The sequence below is a fragment of the Apium graveolens genome, chromosome 3 (genome assembly GCF_009905375.1).
Source record: "Apium graveolens cultivar Ventura chromosome 3, ASM990537v1, whole genome shotgun sequence".
Classification (NCBI taxonomy): domain Eukaryota; kingdom Viridiplantae; phylum Streptophyta; class Magnoliopsida; order Apiales; family Apiaceae; genus Apium; species Apium graveolens.
The window spans coordinates 186,021,804-186,035,289 of NC_133649.1; the positions used below are offsets into that span (position 1 = coordinate 186,021,804).

The 13,486-nt window shown below is 35.9% G+C and overlaps 1 non-coding gene across 1 annotated transcript; it reads left to right on the top strand.

The window, feature by feature from the left end:
• Positions 1-1,853: 1,853 nt before the first annotated feature.
• LOC141715813 (small nucleolar RNA R71) lies at positions 1,854-1,960 on the top strand. Its single transcript, XR_012572562.1, has one exon. It is a non-coding gene; the product is annotated as a small nucleolar RNA R71 (small nucleolar RNA).
• The last annotated feature ends 11,526 nt before the right edge of the window (positions 1,961-13,486 follow it).

Genomic DNA, 13,486 nt, shown 5'->3' on the forward strand with positions numbered 1-13,486 from the left:
TTAAGTGTTCAGGCAATGGTTTAAGCTTAAGTGTAGAAGCTTCCTCAATAGATGGCTTGAGGCGCTTTGGAGATTTGTTCAACTCCTCCATTCTAAGAGATTCAAAAGGCATATACATCTTCCGCTTCCAGGGAGAAGCATTCAGATATTTTAACTGCTCATCACCTTTATTATCTTTACTATCTGAATTCCCCAACAAGGCCTTTTCTAGGGCTTCTGACCTTACCAATTGATCAAGTTCTGACATAACCACAGAATCGACCAACTCCACCTTTAAGCACTCCTCATTTTTCGTAGGGAATTTCATGGAATTGAACACATTAAAAGTTATATTTCGATCCAGCACTCGCATGGTGAGCTCACCCTTCTACACATCTATCAAGGTTCGTCTAGTAGCCAAGAAAGGCCTTCCCAAGATTATATGAATCTTTTTATCCTCCTCGAAATTAAAAATTACAAAATCAACAGGAAAGATGAGTTTATCCACCTTGACCAATACATCCTCAACAATGCCTCACGAATATGTAATAGAACGATCGATCAACTGCAAGGTCATATAAGTTGGCTTTAGATCGGGTAAGTCCAATTTTTTTGAAGATTGACAAAGGCATCAAATTAATGCTAGCTCCCAAGTCACATAAGCATTTGTCAAATGACACTTTTCCAATGGTGCAAGGAATAGTGAAGCTTCCAGGATCCTTAAGCTTCGGAGGCAACTTTTGTAGCAGCAGAGCACTGCATTTCTCCATATGAGCAATTGTCTCTAAGTCATCAAGCTTCACCTTCCAAGAAAATATACCTTTCATAAACTTCACATAACTAGGCATCTGTTCAAGAGCTTCAGCGAAATGTATATTGATATGAAGTTTCTTGAACAGCTCCAGAATCTTCTCAAACTGCTTAACCAGCCTTTTGTTCTGCAGCCTCTTAGGAAAGGGAGGTGGAGGATATATCTATTTCTCCCCTATATTACCCTCAGGAGGAGTGTGTTCAATGGTAGTCTTCCTTGATTCCACTTCAGCTTCCTTCTGCACTTCTTCTTCCGCCACAGCTTCTTCATCCGAAACTTGAGTGTGTTCAGGATTCATAACCTTCCCAGACCTCAATATAATTGCCTTTACCTGCTCCTCAGCTTCCCTCTTGCCTGGTACTTCAGTGTTACTAGGGAGTGTACCAGGTTGACGATTTAGCAAGGCATTGGCAATCTGTCCAATTTGATTTTCCAAGGTCTTGATAGAAATCGCTTGGCTCTTGCACATGAGCCTCAACTCCTTCAATTTGGATTTTTCATTAGACTGTTATAGCTGGAGTTGTTGCCCTGGTGCATATTGCGGTTGCTAAAAACTAGGGGGTTGTACTGCTTTGCCAGATACTCCTAATAAGGCTGCTAAACCGCATTTTGAGTGTTGTTCCAGCTAAAGTTATGATGATTGTAGTTATTGGGATGATATTTGGTTGGCACAGGTTGTTGTGACCTCTAAAAGTTGCTCACGAACTGAGCTGATTCACTGGAAATAGCACACTGCTCCGTCTCATGGGCACCAGCACAAAGCTCACAGACACTAGTGATCTGATTAACTCCATAATTAGCCAAAGAATCCACCTTCATCGTCAAAGCCTTAAGCTGCACAACTATATCAATAGCTGTATCTAACTCCAGAATACCTGCTACCTTGCCCTGAGATAGTCTCTGAGTAGGATTCTGGTATTCATTTGCAGCCATCAGTCCAATCAATTCATAAGCTTCATCATAGCTTTTAGCCCACAAGGCTCCTCCTGATGTTGCATCAAGCATGGGTCTAGAAGTAGCACCAAATCTATTATATAAATAGTTAATGATCATCCAGTCAGGCATCCCATGGTGAGGACACTTTCTAAGCATCTCTTTATAACGATCTCAAGGCTCACATAATGATTTTCCAGATTACTGAGCAAATTGAGTAAGTGTGTTTCTAATCGCAGCACTCTTCGCCATAGGAAATAATTTAGTTAAGAATTTTTGAGCAAGATCCTCCCATTTGGTGATAGACCCCGGTGGTAGAGAATGTAACTAGCACCTCAATTTATCCCGCAGAGAGAATGAGAAAAGCCTCAACTTAATGGCATCTTCAGAAACTCCATTGAACTTGAAAGTGTCGCAGATCTCGATGAAATCTCTGATGTGCATGTTGGGGTCTTCTGTCGGAGAACCCCCAAACTGAACTGAGTTCTGTATCATCTGAATCGTGCTCGACTTGATCTCAAAGGTATTAGCCGAGATGGCTGGTCGGACAATGCTAGACTGAATATCGTTAATCTTCGGTCAAGAGTAATCCATGAAAGCCTTCAGATTCGCGTCTGGTTCTCCTATTGTAAAAAGTTCTTCTTTTTAAACTTTTTCCTCTACTAAAACTTCTTTCTCAGCTTGATCCAGTGTTCTCTTACAAGACCGAGAACGTGTATGCATACACGCTCGCTAGAGTACCTAAAACACTACAAGGAAATAAGTAAATGTCCGAGTCACTGAACTTTAACGAGCAATGATGACAAACATATAAACTAAAAATTAACACCGAAGACCCCGGAAGTGGTGCCAAAAACTTGTTAGAACTAGAACACGCGCTAATATTCACGCAAGTATACGTGATTGCAAGTAATATATAATTAATTCTAGTTCGTTCCTACAGGGATTGGTTGAGGTTAATTTCAATCAATGTATTCATGGAGCAATGGTAAGGTTATTATCCAATGCTAAGACGAATAACAAATTGAGGTTGTTTATAACTAAGATTAACTAAGAGATTATACTAGAGAACATTAACTATGAGAATAAAGAGAGTTGAATACTATATGACACAAACATGGGATTCTAACTTTATTGAATACTTCATTCAATAGCCTTTTTGTTCTTAACATTAGCATGTAATGGTGATGATACTAATCAGGTTACACGAAATTGATAAACGCAAACTTTTGTTGTACGAATATCATACTACCAGACATCCACAAAAGAGATAGAAGCTGGATAGACACCAATTATATTGAGACCCTATTAGAATTTGACAACATAACGGTTTAATGCACAAGTTATCTATCGTGATTACATAGGGCAAGTAAGATGATTAAAATTACCTACGAATCATGTCATACAAATACATAAACCTATACTAGCATGGTAAGTTCCAAACCCTAAAATTCACTTTCGCTTCATTAAAGATTAACACGCTATCTTAGAAGTCCGTGACGTTCATAAGACAAATAAGCACAACCAATACTAGGTTATCATACAATCACCACACACTAAGGCATCGAAACGAATTAACTAAAGAAATCCATAAATAAATCCGTTAGAACCCCACGATAACGATTAGCTCATAATCGGTCTCATCGTCAACGTGGGTTCCGATGAAAGTATGGTATAATAAACGTAGTCTTTATAGTGAATAAATAATAAACCAAGTACGAAACAAGAGTATAGGTTCACAAGCAAGAAAACTAGCATCCAAAGTTACAACTTAAAACAAAGAATCACAAGTATAAACTAGATCCTCTTTGCCTTGGTTGAATTGTGCTCTACGGTCTTCTTACGCCTTCTCCTTAATCTCTGGTACGTCTTATTATGAAAAATAACTTTAAGTTATGTTTATATAGCAGCCCATATAGATTAGATGTCTTCTGGATCAAAATCAAAGGAGAATCAGGATTTTGAAATCCCGACCTAGCGCGGCGCGCAGGCGCACTGTACTTCTGCCATCCTGGCACGACCGCGCGCTACTACAGCGCGGGCGCGCTAACTCTTTGGGGAATTTTCTGACTTCTTCTTTTCTTTTTGGTTTGAGCTTGTCTTTTCATGAGCAATCTTCTTGTCATCATCCTAACATTATATTATCATCAAAATAATGCTAAATCACCTGGATTCCTGATAAATGACTGAAATGCAATACACTACAAAAACACGTTAAAAACACTAACAACTTTAGTACAAATCATCAATTCAAAGCTTTACGGAGCTTTAAAAAGTGACATTAATGCCACTCAACACTCGCCTCGCCACGACATGACTCGAATCAGGTCGGGTCAGGTCGAAGGGCGATTTAGGTGAATGTCTAGGCGTCTCGCGTACGCGAGGCGACCTGGGCGAGGGATTGTTATGTTCAAACAATCTAAACAAGAATTACAAAAGGGGGGTTGAATTTAATTCTGGCTTCTTTTCAATTTTAAGAACTGTTCTTCTTTAAATATATAACTGTGTTTGATTTAGCAATGGTGTGGAATGAAAGTAATATTGAAATCAAAGCACAAAGTAAATAAATACATGTATTTAAAAACTTTTTGGTGGATTGAAATTTTCTACCAGAGATATATATATATATTAAGTAGAGAACTCTGTGTTACAAAAATGTGCACAGCTGCTTACAAGTTAAGAAACAAGAACATATAAATTCTTTACAGATTTTGCCTAGTCTATTTCTCTAGTAAATTGCTTACTAACTTGGATGATCTTCAACTTGATACCCTTGGTTTATATATCACCAAGTTACATGATAAAAAGACAAAATAATAAGACAAACTATTTCTAGTCTAATTACATGTTGCTATACTTTTCTTTCCAGCATATTTGAATGTCTTCTATTTAGCACAGAAATGGAAATGCCTATTTTGTTCTCTAAAACCTGAATTAGGATGCCAAATTCCATTTGCATATAATCAATGTATGTGACTGTCAAGTCACTATCAACTGCTCTTTTGAATTTGAACATCCGTTGAAGCTTCATTGAATCATCTGTTGAAACTGTGGTTGATCATCCGCTGATACTTTGGCTGATCAGCCGTTGAAACTATGTAAATCATCCGTTAAAGCTTTATCTGAGCATCCGTTGAAGCTTTGTGAATCATCCGTTGAGATTATCTTCTTGACAGTTAAATCTATTTCATTTATACAAGATTACAAGGCATCAACTATTTACAATTAACCAACCTATCTTGCATATCAATCTAGTAGTCAACAAGACTTAAATGTTCCTCAAAGATCTAGTTCACTAAGATATTTAAGTAGGAAAAAATGTGCTACTAATCTTATTGTACATAAGCTACTCTTTCAACGGATGTTGAAATGATCATCCGTTAAAAGCTACAAAATCACTTAACTAAAATTTACTAAATGTTTTGTTCAATTTATCATCAAGTATACAATATATTCCTAACAATCTCCCCCAATTTATGTCTACTGGAGTTGTAGCCATAAATTAAGAGAAACTTGATGATAACAAAACGCTCTATGAATACATAATGAAATACGGTAGATTAAAATTTCAAGTGCTGCAGTTTATTGAAAATTCTCATAAGGAAGATTTGTAGAGAGTCTTACAGATCATTTTCAAGGTGCTCCTCTAGACTGAGCAAATATAGATCATTTCCTTGATTGCCTTGACTTCTTTCCCAGCTTCATATTAATTTCCTCAATTTGATTTTGGAATTGTCTATAAACTTCAGATTCATCCTCATTTGTCTGATCTAGCTTTTCTTGCATCTCCATAAAAGTTTCATTGCTTGCAATCTTTAGCTGATCTTCCAATCTAAAGAATCATCTAATGTTCTTTTCATCCTTGAACTCCATAATCCAGTATGACCTGAAATGCACCCTATCTCCAGTGAAGGGAATAGTCAATACTCTTGGGAGTGTATTTGGTCCTCTCCATCTATTTCTTATCTCCTCAATCTTGTTTAATGTCATTTTCTTGGCACCTATGTTGAATCCATGGTTTTTCTTGATTGAGGAGAAGACAGTCACTAAAGTTGAATAGCCTTCATTGAGAATTCTGTGAAGTAGCCAAGTAATCTCTTTACCACCCTTAAACCTGAAGATTAATCTCTCTAGAAGGTATTTGTAGGCATCAATAGATCTGACTTCTTCTAGCTCATCCAGATAGAGATTTATGTCTGAAAATTCTTTGATGTCACATATGAAGAGATGATCTCCCTTAGTGACAGTAGATTTAGGTTTGGCCAGTTGCTTGGACTGAAGCTTGACAGGTTTGACTGTTTTGACTACTCTATCCTTTGTTCTCCTCTGTTTGGCAAAAATGGGAAGGTTTAGATCAGGAAGAGGCAAGATGTCCCAATCTATAGGCTCATCCGTTGGAACAACAGGATCACCATGAAAGGTGATGTTAGGATCAACCTTGAACTCAGCCTCCTTCACAGTAGGTATGACTGATTGGCTTGTGGTTATAGATTGGGCCGACATGTAATCTACCTTGTCTTCATGAAAATCTATCTTCCTCTTTGCATAAATCTTGTGTCTAAACTTTCTCTTTATCTACTTTGGTTCTTCTCTCTTTCCTTCATCCAGATTTCCAGTTGTCACAGTAGGCAATGTAACTTATGTGGTTGCAGGCTTTTTTGCTAGGTTATTGGCTTTTAAAGCAGCTACTTTTTGTTATTGTTTAAGCCTCACCTTTTCTTCTTTCTTAGCTTCTGCAAACTGTGGATGTCCAACCACCACACAGATTAGTTTACCATTCCTGTGGCGTCCTCCAAACCCGGGTCAGAGGTTTGGGGTCCATAACACATACTCAATATATAAACCTGTGTATAAAATATTATTTGTAATGACCCTGCTTTACATAACCACGGATCGCAACAGGTTAAAGTATGAAAACAAGCCACAACCTTAACTTTTATTACAACGTACCATAACCCAACTAATTTAATTTACAACTGATATAAAATTATTCTTACAACCTTGATATCTCACTACTGCCATAAGCTTTTGCTAGCTCGATCAATCATAAGCTGGAATCCTAGCTCGAACATTGAACTGGGAAACCTCGCTATCAACCGTATCCTTCTTAACTGTAGAACACATAAAAAGATTCGCAAGAGTGAGCTAACTAGCTCATCAAGTCATATTATCAATAACTGAGGTTAAACAATAATAAACGAGATGATTCAGAGGAATCAAGTTTCTTGTTAAACAACCAATAGAATTGGATATTCATTTTAAGTTTTTAAAACCAAGGTTAGGCTGCTGATCAGTCACGCACTAACCCCGAGCAAAGCACACAGCACTGCTCTAACTACTGGATCCAAGGCACACATTGGCCCAACTTGACCATCGATATGGTCTGACCACGAATCTGGTCCATACAAAGAAAACTATCCAATTCTAAGCATTTCAATATGATAAACAATAGAGTTCAATAAAACCAGATCATAATCAATAACAATAAAACATTTGTAAAAGAGTATGGTAAAAATTCATGGTTACCGAAAGGGTATGTCAAAGTACATAAAAGAAGTGGCCTTCAAACGGTAGGATAATCGGGTATTAGATGAATAATGTTTTTACCAGGTTTTAGTACTTTGATATCACAAGGTATGGTTGAGTATAAAAGTTTCTGTATGTTCAAACAATTCTGTTTCAGTATTTGGTATTTGATGGATATATATTTGTGGAGTAGTATTGTATTTGTGTGGTTTAATATTCGGTAAATCAACAAGAAATGGTTCACAAGGAATAAGGCTTACGGCTCAAAGATCAAATGATGTGGCTCAGGTTCAAGGCTGAAGGATTCAAAGTATTTCCAATATAAAACAGAGCTATTTTGAGTATTAACAATATGTCACAAGAGAATTTAGAAATATTTGCAATATATCTCGAGAAAAGTTTAGGAGTACTTGCCTTATCATAATCAATTTCAACTTCACTTGTACTTGTCTAATGACCCCATTCAACAATCACTCATCTGCTTCTCCTATGCCTCGCTTCTATCCTCTGATCACTTGTTGTATTTTCTACATGTCAATTCTATTTTCTGATCACCTGCTTCTCTTTCTTACGCCTTGCTTACTCTGTTAGGCATCATAAGTATTTATCAACATTCCACTCATACGATTCTGTTCAACACATACTTCTATCTATCCTTCGTTTCACCCAAATCCGATTAATGGATCGAAAGTTATGTTATAAACAAGTAATCACCGAACATATAGACCGACAGTCAAATAATAAGTCACATATAACACGTCATATAATCAATGATATATCACTTATAAAGAAGTCTCGGGTCATAAACAGGCTTTCAGGTAATAAAAATGATTTTTAAAATATTTTTCGGAATTAAAACGGGTCGTTGGATCAATTTCAGAGTAATAAACAGGGTTCGGTTGGCCAATTCCGGCTTCGAAACAATTTTATAATAATTATCGAGCCTTGGAAATAATTTAAAATAATATTTTAAAGCTCGAAACTATTTTTCAGGATTTTTAAACATTTTTAAATGATTAAATCTAATTAAATAATTAATTAAAATCAATTAATAATTAATTAAATCAATTAATCAATTAATTTTCGAATTAATTGACCAATTAATCAATTAATTATTAATTAAAATTAATTAATTAATTAATTCAGATTAATTTTTGAATTAAAAATAAATTTTGGAATTAAAATAATGATTTTTGGAATTTCCAGAAATTAAAAATGAATTTTAGAATTTGAATAATGGATTTTTGAATTATTTATAAAAAGAAATTCCAGAAACAGATCCTCAGGTCAAGGTTGTCTTCAACCTTGAATCAAAGGGCGGCACAGACGGGCGGCCGGTGGCCGGACTTTGAAGAACAGGTCGCCGGATTCTGGAATTTCTAGAAAACGGTCGGCGAACTTCCAAGTTCCGGCCAGGCCCGTTCCTGGCTGAAATCAACCCCAATCAACTCGGTTTTCATCTCAAAACATCCCTTTTGATTTCAAATATCCAGAATTAACACAAACATCTCCAGAATCCCGCCCGAACTCCGATTCCAACCAAAACCCGACCTTCAACCTCGGTTTTCCGGCCACTTATCAAAATCACTCGATTTTGAACCAAAAGTAACGATTTTGGTACCAAAATAAAACTTATTACATGTACAATCTATTCATGCCATCAAGAACACTCAAAACACTAGATTAAACCAAGAAAAATCGATGTATAAATCTTATAAAATTTTAAAACTCGTTTTTAATATTTACTGAACCAAATCAAGCAATCAATATATGAAAATGATCATTAGAACTTCTACAATCATAATCAACCAACAAAATTATCAAACCATTCCTCTAAATCAAAAACCGAATTTAAGTTTAAATAATTAAAAACTGAAAAATATGAAATTGAAAAATAAATACCCTTATTCGAAGATTTTAATACGGGTACGATCGTCTTGTCGAGAGCTTCGTTTTGATTATTCATACGCCTCCATCGGATTCCAATAACGCCTTCAAATCTTTGTTTGATTACGAAGAACACGGTTCATTTCTCTGAATAATTATCTATTTAGCTGTTTGCAAATGATTTTCGGTACAAAATAAAATACGGTAGAAGCTATTTTTAATTACGGGAAATTAGTATCCCGTTGGATCATTCAGGATATAAAACGGTACGTTTATTTATAAAAACTGATCCAAACGGTACCGGTTTTCGAGATAATTATCCAAATCAGTACAATTTGTACTGCGGTCTTGGTCTCAGCGCCTGGTTACACGTACTATGAGGTGATAATTGTGATAGTTTAATAAAAAGCTCCCGTTTCTCGAAAATGCGAATTTTATCGATTTACCGAAACGAATAATGTATCGAAAATGTTGCGCCGGGACCCGCGCAGGACAAACCGTACGACGAATCGAAAAAGTCGAAACACGAAAAATGCTCGGAATATTGCAATTGGGTTAGGAAGGAGTTCTCGGAAGAGTTTCGGGTTCTAAAAACGTAACAACGGATGACGTCGGTTGGTTCCCGTTTTTATAAAATAGGTTTTAAATGCCCGGAAAAAGATTTTATAAAATCCATATGATTCCTATAAATTCATAAATCAACATAAAAATAATTAGGAAGATATGAAAATTATCTATATTTTATTTTGGACATATAAATATTAAAATACTCAATTAATAATATTTTTAAACATCCAAACACATTTAACACTTAACAAATAATTCACAGAATAGATACTGAATACATATAATAATTATCTATTAGCAAAAATAATTATACGATATATCCCGGATATTACATCCTTCCCCCTTAAAAGGATTATGTCCTCAGAATCTCCTAAGAAAACAAATGAGGGTACTTTTCTCTTATATCACTTTCTAACTCCCAGGTTGACTCTTCAACCTTTGGGTTTTCCACAATACTCTTACTAATTTCATTACTTTATTCCTCAATACTTTCTCTCTTTCCTCTAGAATCTCTATTGGACTCTTTACATATGACAAATCTTCTTGAAGCTCTATCGGCTCATATTCTATTACATACCTGAAGTCTGGATTATACTTCTTAAGCATCGATACATGAAAAATATTATGAATGTGCTCCATATGCGGAGTTAACGCTAACTCGAAAGCTATTTTGCCAACGTGCTTTAAAATTTCAAAAGGTCCGACATATCTTGGGCTCGGTTTTCCTTTCTTTCCAAACCTCGTTAATCCCTTCCACGACGATACTTTCAGTAGTACTAAGCTTCCTTCTTCGAATTCCATGTCTTTCCTTGATTGATCTTCATACTTCCTTTGACGATCTTGTGCTGCTATCCCTCTCTTCTGGGTAATTTTTAACAACTTCCTTTGTCTGCTGTACTAATTCAGGTCCAAGTATCTTGCGTTCTCCTACTTCGTCCTAATACACTAGAGATCTGCATTTGCGTCCATAAAGAGCTTCGTAGGGTGGCATCCCCATACTGGTGTGATACTCTTGTTGTAAGTAAATTTTACCAGAGGTAAATGCTCGCCCCAACTTCCTTTGAAATCCATAGCACAACCATGTAACATGTCTTCTATTGTCTGGATTATTCTTTCACTTTGGCCATCCGTCTGTGGGTGATAATCTGCACTCATATTCAATCTTGCTCCTAAACATTCTTGAAAATTCTTCCAAAATCTCGCATTAAATCTTGGATCTCAATCAAATACGATAGACAAAGGGATTTCATGACGAACTACACTTTCCTTCAGGCACCTATGGATCAACTTATCGTGCGAAAATCTTTCATTTATAGGCAGAAAATGAGCTGACTTAGTAAATCTATCCACTATAAGCCAAATGGCATCATGATTAGTTTTTGTGCTTGGTAACCCCAACTATGAAATCCATGGTGATATGCTCCCACCTCCACTCTGGAACCTCCAATGGCTGTAGCAATCCACTTGGTCTCTAATGCTCTACTTTAACTCTTTGACATATATAACATCTGCTAATCCATTCTACAATTTCCCTCTTCATATCTGGCCACCAATAATTTTCCTTTAAATCTCTATACATCTTGGTACTCCTTGAATGGATTGAATACCTTGAATTATGAGTTTTCTGTAAAATTTCATCCTTCAGTTCCATCACTGGTGGAATCCAAGTTCTAAAAGAAAACCTAAGAATACTTTGATCGTCCTTTTTTTTGCGTGCACAATTCTTCACCTACTAAACGATTTATATCCTGATCCTTTATCTCTTCCTGACACTACTTTATCTTCTCTAACAATTCCTACTAAAAAGTCATACTTATACATTCTTACTCCTTTTTGGATCATGAACTCTGTCTTCCAATTCCAACTTCTAGAATTCCATAGCTAATTCTTCTAGTACAATCTCTATGTTCATTCTCTCTTCCTCTTACTCATCTCTTGCCTCTACATTTGCTTTTCCTCGGGAGTTTATACTTCAACTCTTATGGTCCGTATATATCTCATATCCTTTTCTATACTTATAATATTTCCTAATCTTTCAAAACAAATATTATTGTTGCTTTTAATTCCCAGTTATGAGTAGGGTACTTCTGCTTATAAGGTTTCGGTTGTCTGGATGCATATGCAATAACTTTATTGCTTTGTGTCAACACACATCCTACTCCCTTACGAGAAGTATCACTATAAACTACCAAATCTCTCTGATACTTTCAAAGTGATAAAATAGGTGTTTTAACCATTCTTTCATTTAACTTCACAAAACTTTCTTCACCCTTCTCCATTTCATATAACCTTCTTGCTTTTCCTGGTTAGCTTCATCCAAAATATTGCAACTTTCAAGAAATCTTGCACAAATTTCTGATAGTAACTGGCCCATGATAAAACTTTTTATTTTTGTTGGTGCTTCTGGTCTTTTTTCATTCATACTATCTTTAAATTTTTTTGCTGAATCCCCCTTTATCTCCTCCTTACTGACTGTCTATACTAAGAATTATATTTTCCGCCATTACAGTTTTCACCTGGTAAACTTTTTATACCGCTTCTTTCTTCTTTGACTCCTCAGCTATCAGTGTATAGGTTGCATGATTCCTCATAAGTAACACAAGTATATCTTATTCATATTCTTCTTTCAAGATTCTACTCATCGAATTTAAATATCATTGGTATATCAGTTCATCCAACTAACATTTCTAGAATTTTATAATAACAGCACTGAGTTCTGAAAATTATCTTTGATATGTCCATAAGTTCAATCTTCACTTGGTGATATACCCAGTCTTAAATCAATCTTATAAAAATACCTTGCTTCGTTCATATAATTAAACAAATCATTAGTTCGAGGTAACCGATATCTGCTCTTGAGGGTAAACTCATTGAGCTTTCGCTAACACATAATCTCATACTTCCATTTTTCTTATTAACACATTATGCAGGTGCACTTTAGGGGTAACGCTAGGTCCAGTTGCTTTTTCTTCTAATTATCTCCTGCATTTGCTCTGGTAACTCCTTTATTTTATCTGGTGCCATTCTGTGCGGGGCTTTGGACACTGGCTTCATTTCAGGTGCTAAATCAATCATAAACGTATTTTCTTTATCTAAAGGAAATATTGGTAACTCATCTGGAAACATATCTTGAGACTATAAAATCTTCAAGTTCGGTTTGCTCCTGACCCTTATTTATAATCACCATAGCACGTATATTTCGGTCACTGTCATCCTAAATCATTCTTAACAAGGTCTTTACTTTCCTTTGTCCTTTAAACTTCTTCATGTTCTCATTTGGCGTCTTCAAAACTATCTTCCATCACGACAGTCTACCTGGGCATCACACTTGAATAGTTAATCCACTCCTTATAATAATGTCAAATCCTCTTATCTCAAATGATATCAATTCTTTGCAACTTATTGCCAGAAATATCGATTCCGCCATTGGTACTTACTTATTCAATAACTGCACGTTCTTAACTTGCTAGTCCTTTGGTCATAAGCTTATTGATTCAACAAGATAATTCATCTGATTAATAAAAGCTTGAGAGATATACGATCAAGTTGCTCCCACATCTTTCAATACTTTAACGCATAAGGTATTCGCATTAATCTTCCACGTCATCACATCCATATTCTAAATATCGTATCGTAAATTCTCGTTCTCGAAGACGTATCTCTTATTGAAATAGATTCCTTTGACTGTTAATGCATCCCTGGCTAGGGCCAGTGATTTACAATTCTCACCAGATGCCCTTGTTTCCTTTCCATGCATGAGAGATAAATGAGACTTTGCCCGCT